This window comes from Mustela lutreola, chromosome 11 (assembly GCF_030435805.1).
Source record: "Mustela lutreola isolate mMusLut2 chromosome 11, mMusLut2.pri, whole genome shotgun sequence".
Taxonomy (NCBI): Eukaryota; Metazoa; Chordata; class Mammalia; order Carnivora; family Mustelidae; genus Mustela; species Mustela lutreola.
In genome coordinates, this window is record NC_081300.1 from 33,907,849 (window position 1) to 33,925,915 (window position 18,067).

Genomic DNA, 18,067 nt, shown 5'->3' on the forward strand with positions numbered 1-18,067 from the left:
CCCATGCTGGGCACAGAGCTAGAGGATCAAAAGAGAAATGAGATCTCAAAGCACTGAGATCAAAACATTCTTACCGTCAGAGAGACAAACAGGTTTATCCCCAAATAATACCAACATGTGAGCTCTCACAATTCAGGGGGGCAGGGAGAGTGCATCAAGGCTAAGCACAAAATTTCAAAACTTTTCCATTTTACTTGGCACATTTATTTTACGGTGTGGCAGGCCTTTCTTTAGATCCCATACCAACAAGGGGTCTGATCCCTGTTAGAAAACCGTACACCTGGATAGGTTCAGAAGAGCAGACAGGATATGTAAAAATAAAATCTTTATGCCAACCTGAACATTTCATGGGAACTTTGGTTTTATGTGTAGTCTGGAGTAGACTCTCTCATCACAGAGATTCTACATTTGAGAAAATTACAGTGAGATATTTAAAAAAGAACAGTGGGGCATTAGCTAGAACCAGCAGTGGTACATACGTAAAACATCAGAATGGCAGTGGGAGTAAGTTGCACTTCTCAATCTTGGCACTACTGACATTTTGAACCAGGTAATTCTTCATTGTGGGGGCTTCCTGATTTATGCATGAAACTCCAGTAGCAATCCCTACTCCTAGCTGTGACAACCATGAATGTCTTGACATTGCCAAATGCCATTTGGGGGCAAAACTGCTCCCAGCTGAGAATTACTGGTGTAGAGGAAAAGACACTACCATGTAATAATGATGGACTGATGAAGAAAGTAAAAAGCAGGGGTAATGGGCAGAATTCCATATGGAAAAATTAAATAGAAAAGAGGAGGGCATGGAAAGGAGAAAGAAAAGGAATAGGAAGAAGAAAGGAGAGAAGAAAGGTGAGGAGAGAATACAGTAGCCTTTCAGCGGTAATGCAGGACTTCAGGTAAAATACAGTATGTGTGGTAAATGAGAACTTCTGGGATACATTTTCAAATTATAAAGTTGTAAAGAGAAATTGAGAAATGAAACTTAAAGAATAAAGCATAAGAAGAAAACCATATAGAGATATTATATAATATCACTGAGTGTGATAAGAATGGAATTTAGCTTTTTTAAAAAACGCTTATTATGATTTCCACCATTAGGTTTAGTACAGGCCATAAAGGGAACATTTCATAGGTATGGAACACTAGGATAAATTTAGAAAACATCGTATGAACCATCTATGGGAGAAAAAGGATAAAGCATAAGATTCAGTTATCTAATAGTTAATATTTTTGTTTTTAACTTGAAGATGGAAAAGGATAGTATCTAGGATTTCCTCTGACCCTGGTAGAATGGACATGCCCATTCCCCATCCCCAGGAGAAAAAAATACTGAAATATATAAAGTTCTTTAAGGGTCTAAGGAAATAGAAGAAATTGAAGAAAGCGAAGCTACCATATCTAGCTAAGGGAAGTTCTGTGTCAGAAAAAATTGTGCCTGTCCATTGGAAGATAAATGCATACTTAGTCTCTGAGTGGTCCTTTTCTCTTTTTAAGTGTAAAATCAGCTAGCAAAATTTTATTTAAAAAAATAAGCAAGTGGTCAGGTTACTGGTAGGAAGAAAAGCTTTACATTTCTCACTAAAAGAGAAGAGGAAGCAGCTCCATCTTTGGGACAGATGATCTGAGAATCACTGACACAGAGACTTGAGAAAGAGAAGGAACTAGAATGTTGAACTATTATTGCAAAACAAGAGGGGAGATAGGTGAGGGCAAGCAATGATGTTGACAGTATTGGATTATAAGAAATTGATATGCAAGGCCTGTGGAGGTTTTGTTGGTTTCATTTGATGAGAGAAGAATTGTAAATATGAATAATATGTAAATATACTTTATGATAAAAATAAACTTATGAGCATCAAATGAGAGAAAGAATGTGGAAGTGTGCCGAATAAGTGAAATGCATGATTCATAAAGGAGATGCACTGTGATCTGAAACCCTAAACTCTTTCATGAACTATTGAAACACTCTTTTTCATACCCATGAAACATGCATGACAAAGACATGTGGCTCAAGAAGCAGTTAGGAACCAGAAGAACAAGGCCTCGAGATAACAGTGACCATCTCTCCACAAGGCCACACAAATAGGCACAAAAGAACTTAAATATGTGAAAATTCTCATCCATACATCCCTGCACACATATAAAGAAGCATTGGTATAATTAATGGTAGAACTAACAAGTAGTATTAATCTCATGATCCTTCACAAAGCAGGGGGAATATCTTTTGGAAATCAGAAGTTGGTTTCTTTCTTCTTTTTTTTTTTTTGAAGATTTTTATCCATCTATTTGAGATAGAGAGAGAGAGAGCAGGGGAAACTGCAGACAAAGGAAGAGGGAGAAGCAGACTCCCCACAGAGCAGGGAGTCCAATGTGGGGCTTGATCTCAGGACCCTGAGATCATGACCTGAGCCAAAGGCAGATACCCAGCGAGCTGGGCCACCCAGGTGCCCCCACAAGTTGGTTTCTTGATATTGCTTGCCTGACTTGTGTATCTGAGGATAGTTCTCCAAGAAAACACTAATAGAGATCAGGTTTCCCAGGGTAACTACACTGTGAGCTCCCAGTGAACAGAAAACATAAAATTTATTTCAGCCTCACTGCTGCACCTTCCACTACACTTCCACTACATTTAGCAGTATTGAATAAAAAAGACTGAACTGAACTGAATGAAATTAAACAAAAACAAATACACAAAATGAAAGTTGCTACTGTGTATTGGGCCATAAGAATTATAAATTTGCAGTGGCAAGTTGTTAAAAATAATTAAGCATAAACTCTCATTACTCTCGCCAATGCAGGCGAAGGTAAACAGAGAGTAAGTACAGGGAAATCGCTCCGCAAACCTCCTTTCCCTGTCATTCAAGGCTCCCTACGGTGAGGTCCCAAATTTTCCTCTCATTATGATCTATTTCACAACTGCAGTAGACCTCTTTACCAAAGTTCACTCTCTCCTCAAACATATTTTTGCCTGAGTTTTTACTCATAAAAACTCTTTCTTGTAATAACTTTCTGAGTATCTGTGCATAGATCTACTTGGCTTTCAAGGGCAGTCACTAACACCGCTACCTTCACCTAGGTTGTTTTTGTTCTTGTTTTTAACCACCTCTGGTTCATTGAAATTTATATATAGACACACATTCTTCAAGTATTAATATGTTATAAAAAAATGGGGTGTCTGGTGGCTCAGTCGGTTAAGGTCATGATCTCAGGGTTGTAAGAGTGAGCCCCACATGGAGCCTGCTTAAGATTCTCTCTCTCTCTCCCCCTCTGTCTATCTCCCACCCTGGCACTCTCTCTCTCTCTCTAAAACAAACAAACAAAAAACAAATATTATGTTATCCCCTAGATTTACTGTTCCATTATTCCTTCCCTGCTCAATTGTAAGGTCTTTGAGGATAAGACACATTTACTATAGCACAAGTGTCCTAATTGCTTAATAAAAATCTACTGGTCAATGGATGACTAGGTCCAGATGATAATTTTTAGAAGTACAATTAATCATAACACCTTATTTTTCAGATTAAATCTAGCTTCAGTTATCCAGGTAATTTAACCTCAAGATATGTATTTGTAGAAATTTTGACTCCTATATTTTGGTCTTGACTATATTAGAAAGATTCCAGTTCCTTAACGTAAGAAAAAAAAATAGAAGAAAGGATGGGCAATCAAACTGTTTTGGGTTAACATTCATTGGAAACAGCTGGCAGGTAATACGCAGAAATTTAGAGTCTGAATATGATATGAATCTAATCTAAAGCCCACCCAAAGGGCTCTTATGTTAAAATAGAGAGTAAATGTTTTTAAAAAATCTGTGGGATACAACAAAGGCAGTCCTGAGAGGAAAATATATAGCGGTACAAGCCTTTCTCAAGAAACAAGAAAGGTCTCAGGTACATAACCTAATCCTACACCTAAAGGAGCTGGAGAAAGAACAAGAAAGAAACCCTAAGCCCAGCAGGAGAAGAGAAATCATAAAGATCAGAGCAGAAATCAATGAAATAGAAACCAAAAAAACAATAGAACAAATCAACGAAAATAGGAGCTGGTTCTTTGAAAGAATTAATAAAATTGATAAACCCCTGGCCCGACTTATCAAAAAGAAAAGAGAAAGGACCCAAATAAATAAAATCATGAATGAAAGAGGAGAGATCACACCTAACACCAAAGAAATACAAACAATTATAAGAACATACTATGAGCAACTCTACGCCAACAAATTTGACAACCTGGAAGAAATGGATGCATTCCTAGAATCATATAAACTACCACAAATGAACCAGGAAGAAATAGAAAGCCTGAACAGACCCATAACCAGTAAGGAGATTGAAACAGTCATTAAAAATCTCCAAACAAACAAAAGCCCAGGGCCAGACGGCTTCCCGGGGGAATTCTACCAAACATTTAAAGAAGAACTAATTCCTATTCTCCTGAAACTGTTCCAAAAAATAGAAATGGAAGGAAAACTGCCAAACTCATTTTATGAGGCCAGCATCACCTTGATCCCAAAACCAGACAAGGATCCCATCAAAAAAGAGAGCTATAGATCTATATCCTTGAAGAACAAAGATGCGAAAATACTCAACAAAATACTAGCCAATAGGATTCAACAGTACATTAAAAGGATTATTCACCACGACCAAGTGGGATTTATTCCAGGGCTGCAAGGTTGGTTCAACATCCGCAAATCAGTCAATGTGATAAAACACATCAATAAAAGAAAGAACAAGACCATATGATACTCTCAATAGATGCTGAAAAAGCACTTGACAAAGTACAGCATCCCTTCCTGATCAAAACTCTTCAAGTAGGGATAGAGGGCACATACCTCAATATCATCAAAGCCATCTATGAAAAACCCACCACAAATATCATTCTCAATGGAGAAAAATTGAAAGCTTTTCCGCTAAGGTCAGGAACACGGCAGGGATGTCCATTATCACCACTGCTATTCAACATAGTACTAGAGGTCCTAGCCTCAGCAATCAGACAACAAAAGGAAATTAAAGCCATCCCAATCGGCAAAGAAGAAGTCAAATTATCACTCTTCGCAGATGATATGATACTATATGTGGAAAACCCAAAAGACTCCACTCCAAAACTGCTAGAACTTGTACAGGAATTCAGTAAAGTGTCAGGATATAAAATCAATGCACAGAAATCAGTTGCATTTCTCTACACCAACAGCAAGACAGAAGAAAGAGAAATTAAGGAGTCAATCCCATTTACAATTGCACCCAAAACCATAAGATACCTAGGAATAAACCTAACCAAAGAGGCACAGAATCTATACTCAGAAAACTATAAAGTACTCATGAAAGAAATTAAGGAAGACACAAAGAAATGGAAAAATGTTCCATGCTCCTGGATTGGAAGAATAAATATTGTGAAAATGTCTATGCTACCTAAAGCAATTACACATTTAATGCAATTCCTATCAAAGTACCATCCATCTTTTTCAAAGAAATGGAACAAATAATTCTAAAATTTATATGGAACCAGAAAAGACCTCGAATAGCCAAAGGGATATTGAAAAAGATAGCCAATGTTGGTGGCATCACAATTTCGGACTTCAAGCTCTATTACAAAGCTGTCGTCATCAAGACAGCATGGTACTGGCACAAAAACAGACACATAGATCAATGGAACAGAATAGAGAGCCCAGAAATAGACCCTCAACTCTACAGTCAACTAATCTTCGACAAAGCAGGAAAGAATGTCCAATGGAAAAAAGACAGCCTCCTCAATAAATGGTGCTGGGAAAATTGGACAGCCACATGCAGAAAAATGAAATTGAACCACTTCCTTACACCACACACAAAAATAGACTCAAAATGGATGAAGGACCTCGATGTGCGAAAGGAATCCATCAAAATCCTTGAGGAGAACACAGGCAGCAACCTCTTCGACCTCAGCCGCAACAACATCTTCCTAGGAACAACGCCAAAGGCAAGGGAAGCAAGGGCAAAAATGAGCTATTGGGATTTCATCAAGATCAAAAGCTTTTGCACAGCAAAGGAAACAGTTCACAAAATCAAAAGATAACTGACAGAATGGGAGAAGATATTTGCAAACGACATATCAGATAAAGGACTAGTGTCCAGAATCTATAAAGAACTTAGCAAACTCAACACCCAAAGAACAAATAATCCAATCAAGAAATGGGCAGAGGACATGAACAGACATTTCTGCAAAGAAGACATCCAGATGGCCAACAGACACATGAAAAAGTGCTCCATATCACTCGGCATCAGGGAAATACAAATCAAAACCACAATGAGATATCACCTCACACCAGTCAGAATGGCTAAAATCAACAAGTCAGTAAATGACAGATGCTGGCGAGGATGCGGAGAAAGGGGAACCCTCCTACACTGTTGGTAGGAATGCAAGCTGGTGCAGCCACTCTGGAAAACAGCATGGAGGTTCCTCAAAATTTTGAAAATAGAACTGCCCTATGACCCAGCAATTGCACTATTGGGCATTTACCCTAAAGATACAAACGTAGTGATCCAAAGGGGCACGTGCACCCGAATGTTTATAGCATCAATGTCCACAATAGCCAAACTATGGAAAGAACCTAGATGTCCATCAACAGATGAATGGATCAAGAAGATGTGGTATATATACACAATGGAATACTATGCAGCCATCAAAAGAAACGAAATCTTGCCATTTGCGACAACATGGATGGAACTAGAGCATATCATGCTTAGCGAAATAAGTCAAGCAGAGAAAGACAACTATCATATGATCTCCCTGATATGAGGAAGTGGTGATGCAACATGGGGGCTTAAGTGGGTAGGAGAAGAATCAATGAAACAAGATGGGATTGGGAGGGAGACAAACCATAAGTGACTCTTAATCTCACAAAACAAACTGAGGGTTGCTGGGGGGAGGGGGTTTGGGAGAAGGGGGTGGGATTATGGACATTGGGGAGGGTATGTGCTTTGGTGAGTGCTGTGAAGTGTGTAAACCTGGTGATTCACAGACCTGTACCCCTGAGGATGAAAATATATGTTTATAAAAAATAAAAAATTAAAAAAAATAATAAGAAGAAAATAAATTACAAAAACACTGTGCTTCCATAATCTTCTATGAGCTCTTAGTGTGGCTTGCTACAGGAGTTGATTAGGTATTGTCAATAGTCAGTCCTAGAATGTCCCAGGGAGCTTGAAACAGGGAGCAGAATCCCATGAGTCTAGTAGGATTTGATTTGAAACCACTAGCCTTAGTGAACATAGCTTAGGCATCCTCATAATTTATATAAAACCAATTTTATTTGTCTATCCATACACCCATCCACCTATCCATCCTTCATCTATCTATCTAACCTATCTTATTTTGGAAGTACTATGTTAAGATAATAGACAACTCAGATTTAAATATTAAAATGTAATTCCAGTCCTGCCAAGAATATGGCATTGAGGGGACTCAACTACAACACTGTTATCGATGGGAAAAGTCAAAGAAGAAAGTGTTAGTTTACGCCTGTGTTTCCTGTCCTCTGTCTGCATTTACTAGCTCATCACTAGTTTTCTTTATATTACCGCTGACTCCATTATGAAACCCAGTGCTAATCTTAGTATTCTCTGTGTCCCTCCTTCCCAGGCAAAGGTAAGGAAAAATTTGCTTCTGAATCAGCTATGGCTCCTTGTCATATTGTTACTCTGGCCTCACCCCAGACTCTGCATATTGTGGTCCCAAACTGCATAGAAAAAACTTTCCAACTCACTGCTCTTTGCTTGCAGGGGATGGTGCATACTGTTCATGGCCAAATTGAAGTTTTATTTGTTGCATTATTGGTAGTTTTGAAGTATGCTTTGGACAGAGCAAAGCGTCCCTGGCTGTCTTCAACACACCAGGTAATCACACCATTGCTCAGTAGGCTAAATTATTTTAAACCTTTCAAAAAATAGCATCTCTCCTTTCTGCAGGTTTTCCTAGGAACAATCTCCATGAAAACGACTCCTAATTTAAAGAAAACTAAGGCATCCCTCACCACTGACAAGGAAAATGGCTCTTTTTGGCCAAATCATAGAAATGAGCTTCCTTAAGTACATTGCACCTTTAAAAGCTGACATTATTGCTGCAAAGCCTGAATGGTACCTTGTCAGCATGGAATAACCAGACTGGGCCAAGTTGTCATTTCTGACAGGTCAGTGTAATGAGCAAAGGAACGCTGAGTTTGTCTAAAAGTTTTCCCTCGAATCAGCAGGGTAGAGCTGTTTGGGGCGATAACAGCTCTATGTAGGTGACTCATTAAATGTGTCATATTATCAAATATTGTGGCCCAGACTATCTCAGCCTCCACATTTACGCTTTGTTTCTTCCCCCAAGTACCCCCAAAATCTTTATATTTCTAATCTGAAAAGAGTACAGACTGCAGAGCTTTGAGGCACTGGATGTTAGCTGTGTGTGATTAGATGAATGCCAAATGTTTCTTTACTCTTTTCAAAACACTACACAGAGATAAATACTAATCTAACTCAATGTGAACTTCTCCCTGGGCATTGCCTTCCCCATGTCTTCGGATTTTTCTGGTAACATCTTTGCCATCATGAAAACAGAGATATAGAATACATAAGGGAAATGAAGAAGAATTGGGTAAAATTGACATCTGATGGCCCTTCTGAACTACTAGATGGCATTCAATGTCCATGATCTTCCCTTACGTGTATTGAGGAACCTGCCCACAGATTTGCCATTGAGATGCAAAACACAAATGTACTGACATGACATCACCTGGATTCAGATTTCTTAGTCCATAGATAGCAAAGCTTAGAGGTTCTGCCCCTTCCCGCTCACCATCCAGCTGTGGTGCCCTCTCTTTAATCAGATGCACCAAACAACAGAAAACATTTTTTCCCTGCTTCAGAAAAATTCACTTAATGTTCGTGACTAATTAAATTCTCACTCTAGTCATGATTAATGTAACAAATAATTACAGCTTAGATCTAATATAGATACAACTAATTGTTCTGCCCACAGTGCATCGTGACTAACAATTAAACACTGCTTTTAAAGCAAAAGTAAGATCTGAGGAGTGACCTTCACCTGGCTTTGCTCTTACCATTTGTAAGAATGCCTATAGCTTCTGTTTTCTTCTTCACTTCTTGGGATGGTTACAAAAGGTTTTATTTGTTTGTTTACATTTCTCTTTCATTAAGTGTTCAATAAGCTGACACCTTTACACTTCTTGTTCTTCCAATTTGCGGAATGTTGAAGGTCTTGAGCAAAGCACTAGAAGAGAGAAATAGAGGGAGGTTATACCAACTGAATTTTCTTCAGGCTCAAGTGCAAAACTGCCCTTTACGTCCTCAGAGTGAAAGATGAAGGGAGACTGGCAACACTTTCAATCTGATGCAAGGGAACAGCCTGGTTCCTGTGTCTGTCTGCTCTGGTGCCTCTAAACCCCAGGCCAAGAGAAGAGGGGGTTTTCTTCTGTGATCCTAAAGCGGAATGGACTGCTATTACATGGAGAGAGGCACATTGGAATGGTCTCTGGAAATACATTCCCAACCAGCGCAAATATTTATGAAATCTCTTGGGGAGTCTCAGAGCTGTAAATGAAAAATGTTCCCAGTTTTTTTATTTGTATTGTTTTGTTTTAAATACCTAATGAAATAGATAACTGAGCACTTAACCCATATGCTTCGTCTGCCTTGGCAAAGAGGAGACACACTGTACTCTCTACTGAAGAATGTGCTTATGCAGTTAGGACACTGAGTCATATCTCCATCAACTACTTTGCCTTCTCTCACAGTAACCAAATATTCCCTTTTTATCAGGGCATAGTTAAGCATAAACTACCTATATGAATTGAAATGCAAATAATTAGAATGTCCAAGAAGTGGGACTCCCGGTTAATTGCATGCAAATGTAACTATTGCCTTAAATCAGAAAGTTTGTCTTTGCTCTTTCAAATATTTCTAAAATATTCAAAGCCATTTTTTCGACTTACTAGAATTTGATGGACAGATAATGGTATTTTGTTGTTTAAAGAGTTCAGAGAATTTTGACTGGATCTGGGGGCTAGAACTGGAAAATTCTGTTTGTACACCTTACATTATTAATCCGATACTTTTATATTAATTTAACATCTACCCTGTGACCGGGTTTGGGCTAGTGATAAAGAGTTGGCCTTTCCTACTTTTTCTATCTTTGCTGGATAATGTACTTGCAATTTTAGAGAACATTTAGTTAAACTAAATTCCAACTTAGGCCATGCAGGGTAAAGTTACTCAGTCATAGCACAAAGGTAACATTGCAAAGCCCTCTCCTCTGTCACCTGGTGTTCTACCAACACATCAAACTTTGCAATGACTATTTGTTTAGCCAATAGTTTTAGGACTCATTCCGTCCCAGGTTCTAGAAAAATGTGGTCCCCAATAAGAAACAGTTTTGGAGCAACAAACCAAAAGTCAAAATCTAAGCAGTACCAAAGATACTGCTAGGTAGATAAAGATAGGATGTGCAAGTTCTAGAATGTGGAAAATCTCGGTTCATTCTTTCTGATGGATCCTATCTTATTGACCCTATGTAGGAGTTTCTACTCCATTTGGTTTCCTAGTACCCCATTTCCTTTAGAGTCAAATCCTGTTCTGCTCTAGTTAATCTTGCCACCCTTAAGCTCTACTAATTCACGTCAACAAGGCTTGAATAGTGTGATGTGAAAACTAAATGAGCAAAATCAGGCTTCCAGAAGGCTATAGAACTCAAGGAGAGCCAACATGTCTTGCAATCTTATACCCACTGGGGGCATAGAAGAATGCCTTTGATGGAGGATTGGTTAAAAAGTATTCATAAGGAATGAGTGGATGGGTGAATGAGTGAGCACTGAAGAAGGGAGTTTTGCGGCATATAATTCCTGTGGTTCTCATGGTGTCCAAGAGTATCTTCTATGGTACATTTCCCATGATTCCATTATTCTGTGACTAGCACAAAATTTCTCAGGAGCATTCATTGTCAGAAAATTTAGTAGGTAGAGTCTCAGATTTGAAAGGAACATTGAATTGCCATTAAACAGTTCCCCCATTTCCAAGAAGGATCACATGTAAGAAGAGTCAGTATTTAGTTTTTGTAATTTAACCATTTACATATAAAACTTTTCAAAGAAACATGCATAGTTATAATCATTATCCACACTTTTTAAATACCAAAGACACCTCTCCTAATTTTATTTCCATATACCATATATCTGAGATGTCATCAGCAACTAAACAAGATCTTCTATTTAGTTTAAAAATACAAACTGTAATCAAAACTTATCACTTTGTTGTTGAGGAAATTGGCTTTAGATATATGGGTTTATTTCTGAACTCTCAAATGCATTTACTTAGACAATGAAATGATAAAATCTCAGCCTAAAGTAAAAGTAACAAAAAATATTAATTCTGTGTAGCTCCATCATGAGTATGGTATCCGTTAAACTTTTTGAAAGTAGTCCATGAGTAAGATCTTCCCCATATCCATTATGATAGAAATATCTTAAAGGCTCCAGGGTCTCTCACTTAGAGAATCAATAAGTGCACTCAAAAACGTAAGAGTGAACTTTATTTTATTTTTTTTTTAAGTTGGCTCCACACCCAGTGCAGAACCCAGTGTGGGAGTCAAACTCGCAACAGTGAGGTCAAGGGTCAGACACAACTGACTGAGCTACCCAGGTACCCCAAGAGAGATTTTTTAATGCCAAATCGTATATTCTTTCATTTTCATTCTGTGGAAGCTCCTTAGATTACTAAAATCCATGACACAGAAAAAACAAAAACAAAAACCAGAATTAATCTAATTTTAGGAATTACTGAAAAAATTTTGTAATCTTCACTTAATTTGAAGGCAAAAAAAATAATATTTATATCTTAACATATTTATCAGTTGTATACTCCTTTCAAGCTGGTTTTCTGGGCAGTTTAATTTATAGTTCCTATTATTTTGTTTTTCTTTTTAGATCTAAAAATGAATGTCATGCCCATGAAAAGCGCCAGATAGGAAACTAAAGTCCTATGTTTATTCCGAGATCCTAAATCACCACAGGACTGGAGGAAAGTCATCTACAGGTTCCTGGCTCTGTCAAAAACATTGTAAGAAAATGGGTATCAGAGGTTTCAACGGCAGAAGAGTTGTTCCACAAGCATTTCATAGTACAGGCCTTTGAAGATAGTTGTATTATGGTTGTGTTCTCAAAATGCGGTTTAAAAAATACCTCCCGGGATGCCTGGGTGGCTCAGTTGGTTAAGCAGCTGCCTTCGGCTCAGGTCATGATCCCAGCATCCTGGGATCGAGTCCCACATCGGGCCCCTTGCTCCGCAGGGAGCCTGCTTCTCCCTCTGACTCTGCCTTCCACTCTGTCTGCCTGTGCTCACTCTCACTCTCTCTCTCTTACAAATAAATAAATAAAATCTTTAAAAAAAAAATACCTCCCCTATTTACCTTTAAAAACCTGTGTTTCTTCCCAATGCTATTGCTCTTCTTTGGTCAGACCCACTGACTTCATCCTTCAAAGGAACCTTATATGTTGCCAGACCTGTTCCTTTGTTCAAAAGACTGTTCAGATTCTCTCTTCTTTCTTTCCTGTTCTCTCTGTGATTTCCTGGACTTTGAAGGTTAGCTCAGTGTTCCTCGGCTTTGGGACACCTTCCTAAACCATGTCCATTCACATTCCAGAGAGTGGCCTGGCCTTTACCAGAAGTCTGTACCCAAGACTGCATATGAAAATCGCCTGACAAATGTGTAGAAAATAACCATGCTTAGGCCCAACCCAGACCAAATACTTTTGCCTGGAATAGGAGTTTCAATGTGTCACACTTGAGCATAATGGCAGAGGCTGAAACCCAGTGGCCCATACTAAGTTTTTGTACCCAACTATAAGTTGAGATAATTGTAATAATCATGTGTATATATTTAAAGTGAACACACATACATACATTCATACTCATGGATATATTTAAACTTCTTTTTTCTCCTTGACAAGGAACCCATTCTTTACCGGATTTCTGCAAGGATACCCTCCATAACCTAGGGCAAAGGAGATCTTATCTAGGTAAATGAGTGTAAACTACGTAGGGTCTCACTGTCTGGCCTCCTTTCCTTTCCTTTTTTCTTTTTCTCCTCTGCCTCCTTTCCTGTTTTCCAACACATCTGATGCACAGACAACATCCTCTACCCCTACCTAAAGGTACGACAGAATAAAGTTTTAAATCCAATAATCTATAACATGCTTTTCAATTTTGAAAGCCTGTGATTTAATTACATACCTGTACTGTGATTATCATATACTAAAAGCTTATCAATCAATAAAAAAAATAAGGCACTGCCTGAGAGCCGACCCCTCTTCCCAGGAAGGCCAGGTGATCTGGTGCATTTCAGTGCATTTACAATTATCACTCTGTATGTGTGGGGGGTGTGTGTGTGTGTGTGTGTGTGTGTGCAAGCACACACATATATACATACATATGTATACACACATGGGAATATTATTTATGTTTATATAATTTTTATATTTATATAAAATATATATTTAAAATATAATATAGATGCATAAATAAATAAATGGTGAAATTTATTTATTTATTTATTGTCATTTATTTACCCATTCATCCATTCATGGATATTTGAGCTACTTCCACCTTCTAGCTGTTGTGAGTAGTGTTATTATAAACATGCATACAAATGAATTTGTTTGAATATCTGTTTTTAATTCTTTCATGCACATGCCTAGGAGTAGAATTATGGGCTCAGATGGTAATTCTATATTTAACTTTTTGAGGAACTGCCAAATAGTTTTCTACAGTAGCTGAACCATCTTCTGTTCCCATCAGCAAAGTACAATAGTTCTCATTTCTCTAAATACTCTCCAATTTGGGGGATTTATTAAAAAATATACTATAACCTTCTCAGTAGGTGTGAAGGGGACTTCACTATGGTTTTGTTTTGCATTACCCAAATGACTAATGATGTTGGCATTTTTTCCATGTGGTTGTTGGCACTCTGTATATCTTTTTTGAATAAAGAAGTCCTTTGCCTCTTCAAGTTCTTTGCCTGTTTTTAGCTAGGTTGTCTATCATTTTGTAGTTGAGCTGGTGGGGCAATTGGCCATACATATATGGGTTTATTTCTGAATCTCATTTCTCCTCCACTGGTCTGGTCTACATATCTATCCTACTGCTAGCACCACACTGTTCTGATTTCTACAGCCTGTGGTAAGTTTTGAAACAGGAAAAGTGTGATTTGGTTCTTCTTTTTCAATAACGTTTTGGCAATTCAGGGCCACTTGCAGTTCTATATGAATTTGAGAACTGGATTTTCCAATTCTGAAAAAAAAAAGGCTATTGGAATTTTGATAGGAATTTTTTTCAAATCTATAGATCACTTTGAGTAGTTTTGACATCTTACTATTAAGACTTTCAATCCATGAATATAGGATCTCTTTCCATCGATTTCGTCTTTACTTTCGGTCCGCAGTTTCCATTGCAAAGGACTTTTGCCCGCCTGGTTAAATTTATCCTTAGGTGTTTTATTCTTTTGAATGCTACTGTAAATGAAATTATTTCCTTAAGTTTCATTCCTATTGTTAATATGTATAGCAACATTACTGGTTTGAATGTGTTCGTTTTGTACCCTGAAACTGCTGAATATGTAGCTTTTTGTGTATGTATTCTTTGGGATTTTCTATATATAGAATCATGGCATCTGGGAATAGAGATAGTTTTACCTCTTCCATTCCAATTTGGATACCCTGTATTTCTTTAAGTTGCCCAAGTCTTCAGGCTAGAACTTTCAGTACAATGTTGAACATCAGTGGTGAAATGAGCATCACTGTCTTGCTCTTAGTGGAAAATCTTTCCCTCTCTCACCATTGAGAATGATGTTAGCTATGAGTTTTTCATAAATGGACTTTATCACGTTGAGAAAGTACCCTTGCTTTTTATATTTTAAAATATCTGAAAAAAAAAAGAAAATAATGTTTTATGACACATGAACATTACATGAAATTAAATTCAATGTTCATAAGTACTTTTTTATTGAAACCCAGCCATGCTCATTCCTTCCCACATTGTTTAAGACTGCTTTTGTACTACAAGGGCAGAGTTGAGTAGTTGTGGCAGAAACCATATGGTCCACAAAGCCAAAAATATTTATCCTGCCTTTTGTAGAAGATGTTTGCAAATTCCCGATCGAGTCCTGCCCATAAGCTTTATGATGGCTGTAGCTTTTTCTTTTTTCTTTCTTTCTTTTTTTTTTTTTAAAATCACTGAATCTCTAGCACTTCCCATATTAACTGCCTAGTAAACAGTATATACAGAATAAATATTTGTTAAAGTGATTAAATAATTCTAAAATCAACCAATTCAGGAAACTTTTAATCCTTTGTTTACTTACTACCTCAAATGGCTACCTAAGAAAACAACAAACAAGTAAAAACATCTAATTATCTGTTTATGGTGAATCAGTACAAAATTTTAAGGTGTGAAGATGACTAATGCTACATATATCAAATGAAACAGCATGTGCACACATGTCTTTGTGTGTAAAGCGATATACTTACATATAGCACTTTCTGTGCAATAAAGGTTTGAATTCATCAGTTCGTTTTCTTTCTAGGAGTTAGAATTGAGTGAAAATCCTAACACATGTACTATATCTTATCAGGTGGTCTTATCTTTTCTGATTCTTGGTTTTGTCATGTGTAAACTGGTGATAACCATAGCTCTCATGGGACTTTTGTGGTGATTATTTGAATATTACATGTACAACTCCTAGAAAAAGGCCTGGATAAAGTAGTTGGCAGCAGTTTGCAAGACTATTACAGTGGAAGAATACAATGGTAGCTCAACATTAGAACATAAGTACTGGCCTATTTACAAATTAGCATAAGCATATGAAATAATCTAGGATGGTAAATAGTATAAATTCACAAACAATCACAAAAAAAAATCTTGCAGATCACTGCAAGATCACTGCAAAATATCTTGGGGCTAGCGTTGTATGTTTTTAAGTAACTTGTTTTAAGCCCATGGGAGATAAGAAATGAAATTTACCACAGCCACTGTAGTCAGACTGAATGGTGGAGTCAAGCTTGGAAGAACTATTGTCCAACTAGTGTATAAAGAACCTCAAGATCTGTGTGTATGTGTGTATGTGTGTGTGTGTGTGTGTGTGTGTGTGTGTGTGTGTATGCAAGTGCATACTTGTGATGGGTTGGGGGGAAGAGAGAGAGAGAGCTACTTGGCTCTTAAATAAAAGGGGACAGTGGAACAGTGCTCTTGGCAGTACATATCCAATGTAAAAATAATACACATTTTGTCTCCATTTGGACTGTACTTCCAGGTAGAGGTTGTGTTCAATGAGAATCAAGTTGAAAATGTTTCTCTGGTCCCATTTAAAAGGTTATACATAATGAGATTTCTGCCGTGGTAGGAAAGTTAAGAATTCTGGGTGACTTGCCAAATCTTTTGATCGCAAAGAGTGCTTTTAATACACATTGCAAAGCATTTGTCTTTGCAAGGTGTAAAATGCCAGAGCTCAGCTTCCTTTTTCAGGGTCTGTTACTCTCCATAGCATAATTTATCTTAAATTCTCCAGCAGTGTTAACTCTTTACATTCAGTAGCACGAGAACTGTGTATCAATGTGTATCACTGTGTATTCCCTGAGAGTCTCCCTGTGCATTTTCATCCATCTTCGGGATTCTAGGATTCTGACAAACACTGAAATAATTTATCTTTTCAATTAATCAATACACCATATATGTGTTCAGGCTGTACTTAAGGAATATGACATATGACTGGTGCTCTTAAGAGAAGCTGTAAAGCTTATGATATTCACAGAACTTCTCTGGAAGGAAACATAAGAAACTGGTGATAGTAGATACTTCAAAGGAGGTAAAGGGGAAGAAGGAAAGGATTACCTTTCACTATTTACCTTTTGATACCATTTGAACTTGTACATGTAACTGAGTTACCTATTTTGTTTTTTATTTTTTAATTTTTTAAAGGATTTAATTTTTTTGGAGGGGGGAGCAGAGGAGGAGGGAAAAAGAGGAGGAAAGACTCTCAAGCCGACTTTGCACTGAGCATGGAGCCCCACGTGGGGCTCGATCTACCAATCCTGAGATTATGACCTGAGCCGAACCCAAGGGACAGACGCTTAACCGACTGAGCCACCTAGGTGTCCCTAAATTTCCTATTTTAAAACAAAACTAAAAATCATAACTTAAAAGATGGTTTAAGGGTAAAGTTTCATTTGCAGGGAACAACTGGGAGGGATCTCAGACTGTGTCGAATACCACTAGTGATATAAATTCTATGCATTAGTCAGGAGAAGGGAGGATGAGGACTGAAATAATTGGAAACAGTTTATCCAGTACTCTTGCACTGCCAAGGGATTATGAATTAGATCATAGATACATGGCCCACCATTGTCAAAATGTTCCCCAGTCATTTTGAGGGGTCCCCAGGGATGATTCGAACATAGTCACAAGCCTCCCTTTCAAATCTCTTCCCTTGCAACTTATGCATGCATGTGCTTTCCTCCCAATTGGGGATGGAGGCTCAGCAGGGTTACCTTTGCCTATCTTGTTCCTGCCTAGAGCACATCTTTGCCCCCAAGAGTGTGGCAGTTCACCTACTACTCATTCTGTAGTCATCACACCACAAACCTGGGGCAGCATAGCCTAGAACAGCAACTTTATGCTACACTGTGTCACCCGGAGTCCCTCTAGTCTCACATGGCTCATGAAAACAATTATAGTTAATTATAGCTGGCCTGTTTTCTGCAAAAGGCTGGTCATGGACTGGATACTAGGCCACCCTCACCACTGTTGAAACCTTCCTGGCTCTCCTCTCAGAGCCCACAGATAACTTAGTGTCATGTATATGGTCTCATGTAAATAGATGACTGGCTAGAAAATGCCATCATACATACATAATACACTTAAATCATATATAGGCTACATATTCATGGTATTTATGAAAGATATGCATATATTTTCATTCCCAATACTGCCACATGCATTGTCAGATGCTTACTGAATTCTCAATAGTTACATTTGATTTTAAAACGTTTATA